Below are 14,447 nucleotides of genomic sequence, written 5' to 3'. Positions count from 1 at the left end.
TTGGCTATTCTATATTTCCATATTTATGTCCTATTCTTGAAGATCAGGGGGTAAATTATTTGGAATGATTGGAAATATGAGAGACTTTGTTATTTAATGTAAAGCTATAGTCTAATCCTACTATTATCTGTAGTAGATAGCAATGGGTTAGAAGCCTACATAACCAACCCATAAAGTAAAATGCAACATAGATTTATGTAAAATCTAACATAGATTAATCCTTGCAATAGATGTCTTTCAATTGGTAATATTAATTTTTGGCTTCTTCTAATGCCTATTAAGGGGAAAGTAATCAAATAGTAAATGAAAGCAATCAGATTACAATATTGAGTTTTGGTAATCCAAAAATGATGTTACTGATTAAAATGTCAGACTGTAACGGATTACATTTAGAAAGTAACCTGCCCAACCCTGGTCATGACTGGGCCTGACAGGCAGAACAGAGCAGCCTCGAATAGAACTGCCCAGTCGGCAACGGCATTGCCACTTTCCTCAATGTTTCAAAACTAGCTCAGAACCAGTCACTCCTCCACATACAATTAGGTATTCTAGATCATAAGCCATCAAATGTCAGGGTCCTGGTTATAAGGACACTGGGTAGAGAAAGAAAGCCGTCTAGAAATCATTCACAAACATTGAATGTGTCTCACGGCAGTACTTAATTCATTCCCTTCGCCTCACTCTGGGTTCTCTCCACTTCAAAGTGCTGGCCGCTCATTAGGTGTGACTGCCTGTCTCTCTTTCTCGAAGCCAAATTAATAATGTACATATTTCCACCCTGCTCCATTTTGATGTTTTAATGTTGTTACTCACGAATGATGATTTTATTTTCACCATGACAAACCAGTCTGGTGGGGGAAAAAGAGATGTAGAAAGGTGAACAATCGGGCACATACACTGGATGTTGTTAGCCTCTCTCTTTCATGGTCCGTAGCGTGAAGAGAATTTGCATGTTTTTGTAAGGAGCTAAAATGGCCGCCATGGTGTTGTTGTGCCAATATGATGATTTGGTTCGACTCCAGGCTGTATCACAACCGGCCGTGATTGGGAGTCCCATAGGGCGGCGCAAAATTGGCCCAGCGTCGTCTGAGTTAAGGGTAGGCCGTCATTGTAAATAATAATTTGTTCTTAACTGACTTGCCTAGTTAAATAAAGGTTAAATAAAAATTCTAATAAATACATGTGTGGGGGGTGGAATTGGTTTCAAGTCAGCTCCATAAAGGCTGTGCAGTCACATCAGTAGATCAGCTTTAATATTACAGATAGATTGTGGCTTCCATCAATGTAACTGTCTGCATCATTTCCAATCCCCCATTTATATATATTTAAAAAATATATATCTACAGTGATTTCTGAAAGTATTCATTCCCCGTCACTATTTCCAAATGTAGTGATGTTTACAGCCTTATTCTAAAATGGATTCAATAAAATAACAATCCTCATCAATCTACACGCAATACCCCATAATGACAAAGTACCCCATTTAGACATTTTTGCAAGTGTATTCCGAAAAAAAAAAAAAAAAAGAAATACCTTATTTATATAAGTATTCAGACCCTTTGCTATGAGACTCGAAATTGAGCTCAGGTGCATCCTGTTTCCATTGATCATCCTTGATGTTTCTACAACTTGATTGGAGTCCACCTGTGGTCAATTCAATTGATTGGACATGATTTGGAAAGGCTCACGCCTGTCTAGATAAGATCTCCCAGTTATTTTCCAATATCCTCCCCACATGGACATTTTTTAAGATGAATATATATACCAATTATTTTATGGGGTGTCCACATTCTGTCCCCAATCAACACTTTTTATAAACTTTTGGTGCCAGCGAGAACGACATAAGGAAGTAGTCAAGACAACTAGCTTGATTGAGCTTCCGCCATGTATATCTTACTGAGCCAGGATATTTAAGCCTCCATATCCACAAGTTCCAATATATCCATGATATGTGTCATGAGGGTGATTGTTTGTACTGTAATTTCCTTTATGGTCCGTTGAGGTATTTAAAACTGTATTAGAATCTCCCAGCATAATAATAGAGTATTGTATTGCGTGTAGACTTGATAAATTATTTTATATATATTTTCAAAGAAACGTGGATCATCATTATTTGGACTGTATAGATTAATGATCCAAATCTGTTTATGGTCCAATAACATTTCAAATAATCCATCTATCTTGCAGATCTGTTTGGACAATTTGCACATTCGGATCAAAATTATTGTTAATTAATTAAACCCCTTTTGAGTTTCTTTGCCCATGGGAGAAGTATATTTCACCCCCCTCCCCATCAGTATTTTTTCCACACAACTCCATCTAAAAAAAATTGCATGAGTTTCCTGTAAACAATAGATATTATATTCCTTCTCTTCTAGCCAGGTAAATACTGATTGTCTTTTTTTATTATCTGATTATCTGCTATGTCATTGCAATTATAACTGGCTATACTTATTTCAGCATTTACCATAATGAGATATACGCACGTTTAAGTTCTATTTATCATAATATACAGTGCATTCGGGAAGTATTCAGACCTCTTGACTTTTCCCACATGTTGTTACATTACAGCCTTATTCTAAAATGGATTTAAAATTTTAAAAATCCCCTCATCAATCTACACACAATACCCCATAATGACAACGAAAAAGGTATTTTTAAAATATATTTTATACATTTGCTAAATTTCTAAAAACCTGTTTTTGCTTTATCATTATGGAGTATTGTATGTAGATTGATGAGGGGAAAATGTATTTAAGCCATTTTAGAACAAGGCTGTAATGTAACAAAATGTGGATAAAGTCAATGGGTCTGAGAACTTTCTGAATGCACTGTATGTTTGTAAACTTATCATTAAAAAGTACCATAATGATTGCGTGTCCAAATAGCTTTACCATGATATTTGCACTGCTACTGAGTAAACCTCTAATTGTTCTCCACTATTCCACTCGTTAAAACTTCCCCTCATCCCCAGTTGGGTTGTCGTCCCTGTGACTGGCAGACCAACCCTGTCCATCTGGCTTCTAGGGCCTTTGAGCGATAGGGACCCATCCTTTGTAAAGAGCACACATTGCCACTCACAGAACAGAAGTAGATTAATGCATTAAAGCATTTACAACACCCTCACCTTGATTGCATTGTATACAATTATTTTAATAAAAAATATATTTATTAAAAAGTTTTGCATATCTTCATTTATGTCCACAACAAACGAATAATATGTGTAACAATGTAGGCAGTTCAGAAAATGGATTGTTACCTACGTATATCCAGGATTTGGCATTACAAAAATTTGATTTTTGGCAAACAATTATTATTTTGGCAAACAATTCATGTGATTCATCCTATGTTGTCCCTAACATCATTACCCCATAGCAACAGTTGTGACACACACACACACAGACACACACAGACACACACACACACACACACACACACACACACACACACACACACACACACACACACACACACACACACACACACACACACACACACACACACACACCACCCTTCCCCCACAAACAACCACAACCTCAGATGTTCAACAGTTGTTCCATCCCCGAGCACAACTCGAGAAAGGACTTGACATGCAAAGGTATATACAGTTGTAGCTGTTCGAGAATGCATGCAACATTTAGCAAGAATGGGGGAGATTTGATTAACCAATGTCAAGTCCTAACTGATGGAGCTTAGATACACCCACTTCCCCTGAAACACGCTGGTCCCCCGTTGTGAGAATCTGCCCAAGCATCTCTGTGCAGTCAGACCTTTGATTATTTTGTAACACCAGGGCCACAATAATTTCCCCCCTCTCTGATTGTCCGTGTGTGACCACAACCCCATGGGTTGCTGCGTTGCTAACACTGCCACTACCTGGGTGGGGTCACCCCACCGGATTCCCACCAGCTAGGTACAAGTTTGTCAAGGTTCTGATTAGCAGCTTTGAAACATTTATTGTATATTATGCTCACCCACCTGGGGGCTTTTGCTTTGTTGGACCAACCCTGCCAGGCAGGCTCAGACTCTTGAGGGGGCAGTGCTGCTCTAGTATGTCTGACCGTGTTTATCTTTCTGTCTTGGCTGCATATCGGCTACTTACAGTAGGCACATAAAACAGATAAGGACTTCTCCTTAGTTTTTGGGTTGCTCAGGTGGGTGTCTAGGATATAGGGTTGGGGAACCGTTCCATCATGATAGAACAATTAATAATTCAACTATATTTATCATTTATTTTTAAATGTATATCCCATATCTGCACAAAATTGAAATCTCTCTCTGTCACAACTCCTGCTCGCAAGCGCACGTGGGCTCTGGCATTTGCAAGCATTTTCCTTGAGTCTGGACGTTGTTGTCCTTAAGCTTGGGATCAAACGGGGAAGAAGATGCAGATGATGAATGGGCTCGGCACCGCACTCTGTCAAGTGGTGTAAATCAAGACCCAAGGCGATTGCTCGGCGTTGCTCTGGAGGAAAGTTAGCTGAGAAGACAAGAGAGAGAGACTGCAAGGCTTCTGGGTCAGTGAGTTTAAACCCATGTCATGGGCTTGCCTTTGGAGTTCTGTGGACTTGCTTGAATGTGATTTTTTGTTGGTCTGGGCGACATCAACCTCTACAAGGTGAAAGGAGATAGATCTGGTTGGCGTCTGTCTGTTTACCCCTCCCTTACTCACTCTGTATTTATTGTCAGTTCTCCTAAATTGGAAGGGGTTCTGGTTAAAAGGTTGAACATTTCCGTGAGGAACCCACGCATATGTTGGCCACAAACTGTCCCTTTTACTTTCCTGTTACTCAGCTGAAAGATAAAGTATCTGTAGAAACATTTCCTGTCTCAGTCATTCCTGGATTCTGGAAGGGAGAAGTGATCCCATGTTTTTTCAATTAGGATTAAACCAGAACAGATAATGGGTTTGTGGTGTGGGACAATGCTATGTGAACTGGGCTCTGGAGAGATGGAGTCTGCGGTTGCTCTCAGTTTCATTGCCTTAATTTGGTTAGTTCTTAGAGAACATCAAATGAGATTGATCTATTACAGATAGTCTCGCTTAGGCACAGCGGACGAGAAACAAAATATTGATCATTATAAGTGCGGCACGTCCTGCTGGTCAATTATAAGCGCCCCAAAAACTGTGTCTGTGCCTTAGCTACATTTCCCTACTGAAACAACTCTGTGTAAAACCAGTCTGTTTCTGGTTATGCTCAGATAAGAAAAAGTTTTTTGGGGAAAAAATAGGGACAAACAAAATGCGTACTGCTTCACCGTAGCTTATTGGATTTAGTGAAAATGTCTCTTTTGCACATGTGTCTGTGGAGTGTTCGGCTTTCGCCAGAGCTCTGACGTCAGCCATGTGGGTTTAATGTCTCTCACTCCAATAACCTGGGCCTTGACTCGGTTATAGCTGTCCCAGGATCACCAGCTAAAACATAGAGCGGCTCTCTTTGTCATCCGAAGGGGGTAAACACTGAACGTGTACCATGATGTTGAGGCAATGTCAACCAACCTGGGATGTTTATTTCCAAAAAGTATTTCACAGTTTGTGTTTGAATTAAATAAGGTGCTTTACATTGTATCTCCTCTTCCATCCTATCATCTCTTCCCTCTGCTCAAACCTTATCCAACCTATCTCCTGATTCTGCCTCCTCAACCCTCCTCTCCTCCCTTTCTGCATCCTTTGACTCTCTATGTCCCCTATCCTCCAGGCCGGCTCGGTCCTCCCCTCCCGCTCCTTTGCTCGACGACTCATTGCGAGCTCACAGAACAGGGCTCCGGGCAGCCGAGCGGAAATGGAGGAAAACTCGCCTCCCTGCGGACCTGGCATCCTTTCACTCCCTCCTCTCTACATTTTCCTCCTCTGTCTCTGCTGCTAAAGCCACTTTCTACCACTCTAAATTCCAAGCATCTGCCTCTAACCCTAGGAAGCTCTTTGCCACCTTCTCCTCCCTCTTGAATCCTCCTCCCCCCTCCTCCCTCTCTGCAGATGACTTCGTCAACCATTTTGAAAAAGAAGGTCGACGACATCCGATCCTCGTTTGCTAAGTCAAACGACACCGCTGGTTCTGCTCACACTGCCCTACCCTGTGCTCTGACCTCTTTCTCCCTCTCTCTCCAGATGACATCTCGCGTCTTGTGACGGCCGGCCGCCCAACAACCTGCCCGCTGACCCTATCCCTCCTCTCTTCTCCAGACCATCTCCGGTGACCTTCTCCTTACCTCACCTCGCTCATCAACTCATCCCTGACCGCTGGCTACGTCCCTCCCGTCTTCAAGAGAGCGAGAGTTGCACCCCTTCTGAAAAAACCTACACTCGATCCCTCCGATGTCAACAACTACAGACCAGTATCCCTTCTTTCTTTTCTCTCCAAAACTCTTGAACGTGCCGTCCTTGGCCAGCTCTCCCGCTATCTCTCTCAGAATGACCTTCTTGATCCAAATCAGTCAGGTTTCAAGACTAGTCATTCAACTGAGACTGCTCTTCTCTGTATCACGGAGGCGCTCCGCACTGCTAAAGCTAACTCTCTCTCCTCTGCTCTCATCCTTCTAGACCTATCGGCTGCCTTCGATACTGTGAACCATCAGATCCTCCTCTCCACCCTCTCCGAGTTGGGCATCTCCGGCGCGGCCCACGCTTGGATTGCGTCCTACCTGACAGGTCGCTCCTACCAGGTGGCGTGGCGAGAATCCGTCTCCTCACCACGTGCTCTCACCACTGGTGTCCCCAGGGCTCTGTTCTAGGCCCTCTCCTATTCTCGCTATACACCAAGTCACTTGGCTCTGTCATAACCTCACATGGTCTCTCCTATCATTGCTATGCAGACGACACACAATTAATCTTCTCCTTTCCCCCTTCTGACGACCAGGTGGCGAATCGCATCTCTGCATGTCTGGCAGACATATCAGTGTGGATGACGGATCATCACCTCAAGCTGAACCTCGGCAAGACGGAGCTGCTCTTCCTCCCGGGAAGGACTGCCCGTTCCATGATCTCGCCATCACGGTTGACAACTCCATTGTGTCCTCGTCCCAGAGCGCTAAGAACCTTGGCGTGATCCTGGACAACACCCTGTCGTTCTCAAATAACATCAAGGCGGTGGCCCGTTCCTGTAGGTTCATGCTCTACAACATCCGCAGAGTACGACCCTGCCTCACACAGGAAGCGGCGCAGGTCCTAATCCAGGCACTTGTCATCTCCCGTCTGGATTACTGCAACTCGCTGTTGGCTGGGCTCCCTGCCTGTGCCATTAAACCCCTACAACTCATCCAGAACGCCGCAGCCCATCTGGTGTTCAACCTTCCCAAGTTCTCTCACGTCACCCCGCTCCTCCGCTCTCTCCACTGGCTTCCAGTTGAAGCTCGCATCCGCTACAAGACCATGGTGCTTGCCTACGGAGCTGTGAGGGGAACGGCACCTCACTACCTCCAGGCTCTGATCAGGCCCTACACCCAAACAAGGGCACTGCGTTCATCCACCTCTGGCCTGCTCGCCTCCCTACCACTGAGGAAGTACAGTTCCCGCTCAGCCCAGTCAAAACTGTTCGCTGCTCTGGCCCCCCAATGGTGGAACAAACTCCCTCACGACGCCAGGACAGCGGACTCAATCACCACCTTCCGTAGACACCTGAAACCCCACCTCTTTAAGGAATACCTAGGATAGGATAAAGTAATCCTTCTCCCCCCCCCCTTAAAAGACCTAGATGCACTATTGTAAAGTGGCTGTTCCACTGGATGTCATAAGGTGAAAGCACCAATTTGTAAGTCGCTCTGGATAAGAGCGTCTGCTAAATGACTTAAATGTAAAATGTAATGTATGGGAAGATTTTACAATTGCTCCATATGGGCCTAGAAACCGACCAAGTGGAGGGTTATAGCTTACCAATTTTGTATTTATTTAACCTTTATTTAACTAGGCAAGTCAATTCTTATTTGCAATGACGATCTACCCCGGCCAAACCCTAACCCGGACGACGCTGGGCCAATTGTGCGCCGCCCTACGGGACTCCCAATCACAGCCGGTTTGATACAGCCTGGAATCAAACCAGGGTTTGTAGTGACACCTCTTGCACTGAGATGCAGTGCCTTAGACCGCTGCGCCCCTCGGGAGCCCTGTCAGTCACATCTATATTGAGATAGCAACATGAACAACAGGCCTGCTATTCCCCTACCACACACACTTATTTCGCAATCTCTCGCTCTCCTCCCTCGCTCTATTGATTCTGACAGAGACGGGGACAGAAGAAAGAGAGGGAAAAGAGATTGAGATTAAAGAAAGAGAGAAACAAAGGGGAGAAGACAGGGACGGAGAGAGGAGTAGAGGGATTGCAGAGTAGAGGAAGTGTGCATGGGAGGAACGTGACAAATTTCTGTAGTGGGCCCCGTACTGTTGTGCCTGAGGGGACCCTGGGGGTATGCTCTCTCAATTCTCTCTCTCTCCCTTCCTCCCTCTTTCTATGTGACCCCTGCCACTAGTGGAGGGTAAAAGGAGACGCAGCAGGCTGGCACTGGTCAATAATTGATGTGATCGCCATGGCGATGATGAGGCTGTTGTTGTTCCTCTGTATTCTGTTTGAACTCAAGTGGTTGTGCACGGTCAGGGGCCCAGACCACACGGTGAGAGGGGGAACGCAGAACGTTAACACACCACACGCCCTCACTGTGTGTGTATGTGTGTGCGTGTATGTGCACAGGTTTGTGTGTATGGACAAGCTAGCTTGCTTGCGTGCGTGCGTGTGTGTTTGTGTGTGTATGTGTATGTGAGTGTGTGTGTGTGTGTGTGTATGTATGTGTGTGTGTGTGTGTGTGCACATGTGCATATGCCGTTGAGGGAGCATTCACCTTACCGTGAACCTCAGAGCACTTTTGCTCCCCTTTTTGAGTGCATTATCTCACATTCCTTCCCCTCAGTTTACCCCCAGAACTTCTGGTGTGCTTTTAGTTTCTGGCACAAGTTCCTACTCCTCGGAAGTCCTTAGCAAGAGACCTCACTACACTCTCTTGCAGCTGTTCTAGAAATGGGATGCGTCCAGAATTGCTCCCTATATTCCCTATTTAAGTAATGCACTTCATAGGGAATAGGGAGCCATTTGGGATTCACGCCATGTCTATAACAGCTGCAGGGGCCCCCATATCCAGAGATCCAGACTTCAGCTGTGGTCTCTCACTGTCCCTATTATCTCCAATGATGAATTAGCATGTCAGAGTCTCCGCGCTATCATTGCTATCAATCATCATATGGTCAACATTTGTCTTCGTTTGCCCAGACTCTTCAGTTAGAGAAACAGGAAATAGCAATAGCCTGAGTCACTCTACTGTTCTGTACAATGCTGTACCCCCACACCAGATGATAAACCCCTTAGCCTTACTGTATGTACATAAAGGAAGTCACATTGAATGTTGGTCATCCAAATGGACACAGCACCATTGTGCCATTGTAGTCTGGGCATTTTCCTTTTCTCATGGAGGAATAACCTGTTTAAATAAAGGTCAAAGTAACTGTCCAGTGTTTCAAGATTTCTATGAAATATGACCTATAATGGATTACGATATGTTGAAATTATGTTAAAAAACAGCTTTTCTGTGTTGGAATGGCATGGGCGTATCCCAACAACAGAATGGTGTGGGCGTACCCCAACAACAGAATGGCGTGGGTGTATCCCAACAACAGAATGGTATGGGCGTACCCCAACAACAGAATGGCGTGGGTGTATCCCAACAACAGAATGGCATGGGTGTATCCCAACAACAGAATGGTGTGGGTGTATCCCAACAACAGAATGGTGTGGGCGTATCCCAACAACAGAAGGGTGTGGGCGTACCCCAACAACAGAATGGCGTGGGCGTATCCCAACAACAGAATGGTGTGGGCGTATCCCAACAACAGAATGGTATGGGCGTACCCCAACAACAGAATGGCGTGGGCGTACCCCAACAACAGAATGGTGTGGGCTTACCCCAACAACAGAATGGTGTGGGCGTACCCCAACAACAGAATGGCGTGGGTGTATCCCAACAACAGAATGGTGTGGGCGTACCCCAACAACAGAATGGCGTGGGCGTACCCCAACAACAGAATGGCGTGGGTGTATCCCAACAACAGAATGGCGTGGGCGTACCCCAACAACAGAATGGCGTGGGCGTACCCCAACAACAGAATGGCGTGGGCGTATCCCAACAACAGAATGGCGTGGGCTTACCCCAACAACAGAATGGCGTGGGCGTACCCCAACAACAGAATGGTGTGGGCGTACCCCAACAACAGAATGGCGTGGGTGTATCCCAACAACAGAATGGTGTGGGCGTACCCCAACAACAGAATGGCGTGGGCGTACCCCAACAACAGAATGGCGTGGGCGTACCCCAACAACAGAATGGCGTGGGCGTACCCCAACAACAGAATGGCGTGGGCGTACCCCAACAACAGAATGGTGTGGGCTTACCCCAACAACAGAATGGCGTGGGCGTACCCCAACAACAGAATGGCGTGGGCGTACCCCAACAACAGAATGGCGTGGGCGTACCCCAACAACAGAATGGCGTGGGTGTATCCCAACAACAGAATGGCGTGGGCGTACCCCAACAACAGAATGGCGTGGGCGTACCCCAACAACAGAATGGCGTGGGCGTACCCCAACAACAGAATGGCGTGGGCGTACCCCAACAACAGAATGGCGTGGGTGTACCCCAACAACAGAATGGCGTGGGCGTATCCCAACAACAGAATGGTGTGGGCGTATCCCAACAACAGAATGGCGTGGGCGTATCCCAACAACAGAATGGCGTGGGCGTATCCCAACAACAGAATGGCGTGGGCGTATCCCAACAACAGAATGGTGTGGGCGTATCCCAACAACAGAATGGTGTGGGCGTATACCGGTCATAGAAAATATGAACGCGATTATACCACTGATTGGCCAGCTCAGACAAAGAGCCAACATGACATCAAGTTCTATGAGGAAATAGAAAGCATTGTTGAAACGGTCTGTTGGAGATACAAGTTTAAGGTGGGTTTTTTTCCCCAATTCATGCTTTGGCCACAAATAGGAGAACCCTTTCGAGAACCCTTTTTGGTTCCAGCGAGAACCATTTTGTTTCCAGGTAGAACCCCCCCCCCCCTTTTTTTTTGTGTAGGACGAGTCAACAACATTATGAACTTTTAAAAGTGTGATTTCCACTCAACATTTACTTTAAAGGAATAACATTTTACAAAACAGTACTCGAACGGCTGTGACTGGTTGGCGTGAGTAAGGAGCTGGGGTGTGGATCATGTGTTTGGGGATGGGAGATTTGTTGCTGCATTAGTAAGAGGGGATGTTAAACCTGAGTGTGTGTTGGCTCTGTCAATCTGAAGACTTTGAGGTGAGCCACATGCAATAATCTCTGGGACGTAAACCCGGCACACAAGAGCTGAGACAGGCAAGGATTAGGAAACACAGATTATCTCTCTCTCTCTCTCTCTCTCTCTCTCTCTCTCTCATTCTCTCCTTGTCTCTCGCCTTGTCTCTCTTCTTGCCTCTCCCCTTGTCTCTCTCGCTTGCTCTCTCTGTCTCTCCCTCTGTTTCCCTTTTTCTCTGTGACACACACACACATTGACTCACATTCAAAGAGTCTTTCTGTGCCGTACATTTGTATTCATACGTACGTATTCACAAACCTGTGTCACACACACACGCATGAACAGACACACTTTGTTTATAGCAGGCGGGACACTCTAAAAAGAAACGCTTCCTGAAAGATCGTCTAGGGGTTCTTCAAATTGAAACTGTGGGGGAACCTCTATATTATTATCAGTATTATTATTAATCAGCATAACAATAATGACAAGAACACAACATTTTTTGCTGTCAGTGTTTATTATGATTTTAGTGGCAAAGCCGAATTCAAACATCTAAATATGAGGTCAACTCCCAGCAGAGCTCCAAGTTCAATCCGTATGTCCTCTGGCGTGTTGACGTGTGTGGTGATATCCTTCGTATCTATAGCCAGAAGGATTCTGCAGTGCATGATGGTCTAACAGATATCCAGTTACAGTAGATTCATCAGCGGTGTAGGGAGGGTGAAGTCTGTGAGTGCAAAAATCATAATTACACAGATGATTAACAAAACGTGCACATGACCGTGTTCATACCTTGGTTTTTGTGGTAAACGTGAATAGGGAAGAAAAAACTTTTGACAACGGTTTTCACACACACACACCTTGTCCATAATGTAGAGACCTCTGGGATCTTCATTGAAGAGGTCAGGGAGGAGGAAGATGGCTGCTGAGTCCTATACGGTTTTAGAGAAACAATAAAGATCAGATAGCCTACATGTGATCTGCGTAACATTATGTGACAAACCAATGCCAATTGTACACACCACAGACACACAAATAAGTGGGCAGTTCAGGCCAATGCAACTATAGCCTTCAACATATTCTTACCTCTTTGTTGATTAACTTCCATTGAACTGTGTCCGTTGTCTGTTTCCGAAAAAAATTGACAAGCGCAAAAGTGTCAAACAACACAGCCATTTGCTCATGGTATCACCATGAAACAATATCAATTGTGATCATACAAGGAAGAAACCTTCCCTGCTGTTTTCTCAGTTTTCTCATTTTTCAGTTGGGCAGTTATAGGTTCCTGCAAGAACCCCCTTGAGAACTAAGGAGGTTCCTCGATCAACCCCACCTCCTATGGGGTTCTTGGAAGTACCTTTTGGGGGCATTGTTCAGTGCCAAGAACCCGTAAGGTTCTTCAAACAACTTCGAGGATCTCAGAACAGTGTGGAGCTGCATAGAGTGTGGAGCTGCATATCCACGTACGTGACTGCATAGTCACACACACACGCCTCACACATGTCCTGTTGGTGTGAAAGACCAGCTGGGATGTATAATTCATGTGTTCTTCACACTTCTTTTGAACTGACGACAGGCTGCTAGAGAGAGAGAGAACCCCCCCCCCCCCTTCATCAACCCCTTACCCCCCAAACCCCATCTTCTCCCTCCAGGGGGCTTCATAATGTAGGAGAAGATCCTTTGACGGACCCTCATCACACCTACACACTGACACCTTTCACACACACACACACACACACACACACACACACACACACACACACACACACACACACACACACACACACACACACACACACACACACACACACACACACACACACACATGCATAGACACATGCAAACATGCACACACAAAGGTCCACAAAGTGCAAGCATGGGACTTGACACATAGAGAGAGGGAAAGAGCAAGAAAGAGAGAGATGCCCGAGGCCTCCATCAGGCACACAGCAGTAGGGGGTACACTTCAAACTTGTCACAATCGCATCTCCTCCTCTCATACACTCTTCCTCTCTCTATCACTGTCTCCCTCTCTCTTTGTTTCTCTCTTTTCTTCCTCTGCATTCCATTCCCCTGTGTCTGTCATAATCAATATGATAGTAAGGTCTTTGCTCTCGAGTCACGACCCATTTTTCTCTCTGTCTGATCTTGATCCTTTAAAGTAACGTTCGAGAGGCAGACACCTGTATCCATCCCACATTTGAAATGTGTTGACTGTTAGCCATTTCAATGGCTCAGATTGAGTTTTCATAATCACATAGACGCTTTTTCTTTAATAGTTCAAGCACTTTATCCTTCCTTCCCTCTCTCTTTCTCTCTCTCTGTCACCCCTCCCTCCTCCCCTTGTTCCTTCCATCTCCCACCGCTGCCAGGCTGACCTCTGCCACAACTCGGCCCTCATGTTATTCCGCTTACTCGTTCTCTATCTCTCTCTTCCTCCCCTCTTCCTTTCTCTATAATCTTCCTTTCCCCTCTCAGGCCAGACGGTCTCTTGGCTGTAAATAGTTAATCGAGGCGAGCGACATCGTCTTCCCCATTACACTCAAGTCCTCCATGCATATTTCATGGCCCAGGGAGAGGTAGAGGGAGAGAGTGCGAGAGAAAGAGACGGAGAGAGGGAGAGGGAGAGACAGACACGGACGGATGGACGGACTGAGAGAGGGAGAGGGAGAGACTGGGAGAGAAAGAGACGGAGAGGGAGAGGGAGAGACAGACACGGACGGACGGACGGACGGAGAGAGGGAGAGGGAGAGAGAAAGAGTAATGAAGAGTGTGAGAGAGAGGGATGTAGAGGGCTGGAGAGAGAAAGAGAGAGGGATGGAGGGAGACAGATGGAGGGAGAGAGAGAGGGATGGAGGGAGGCCGCACTGCTCGGCCTAACAAAGAAATTGATGTGGAATTAATAAATCATTGTGGATTCTCAATGCTGGGGATAATTGAGTGTGTTTGGGGTAGCAGGCAGTAGGAAAGGCCCACCACAGCGGCTCTCTGAGATATAGAGAGATCCGGAACACCCAATCACTAATAAGGAGAGGAGATGGAGGAAAGGGAGCGAGGGATATAAATAGATAAAGAGGTTTGTGGATGCTTCAGACTTGTTGCAGGTGAAGCGGGTATTGGA

General features: G+C 45.7%; 1 protein-coding gene across 5 annotated transcripts in view; it reads left to right on the top strand.

The window, feature by feature from the left end:
• LOC115139084 (VPS10 domain-containing receptor SorCS2-like) overlaps positions 1 to 14,447 on the top strand; it is a 347,718-nt gene that overhangs the window by 96,296 nt on the left and 236,975 nt on the right. The gene's annotated exons all lie outside the window — the stretch shown is intronic.

The sequence above is a fragment of the Oncorhynchus nerka genome, linkage group LG12 (assembly GCF_034236695.1).
Source record: "Oncorhynchus nerka isolate Pitt River linkage group LG12, Oner_Uvic_2.0, whole genome shotgun sequence".
In the NCBI taxonomy this organism is placed as follows: Eukaryota; Metazoa; Chordata; class Actinopteri; order Salmoniformes; family Salmonidae; genus Oncorhynchus; species Oncorhynchus nerka.
The sequence above is the reverse complement of the archived record's forward strand: the minus strand, read 5'-3'. Positions and strand labels throughout refer to the sequence as shown.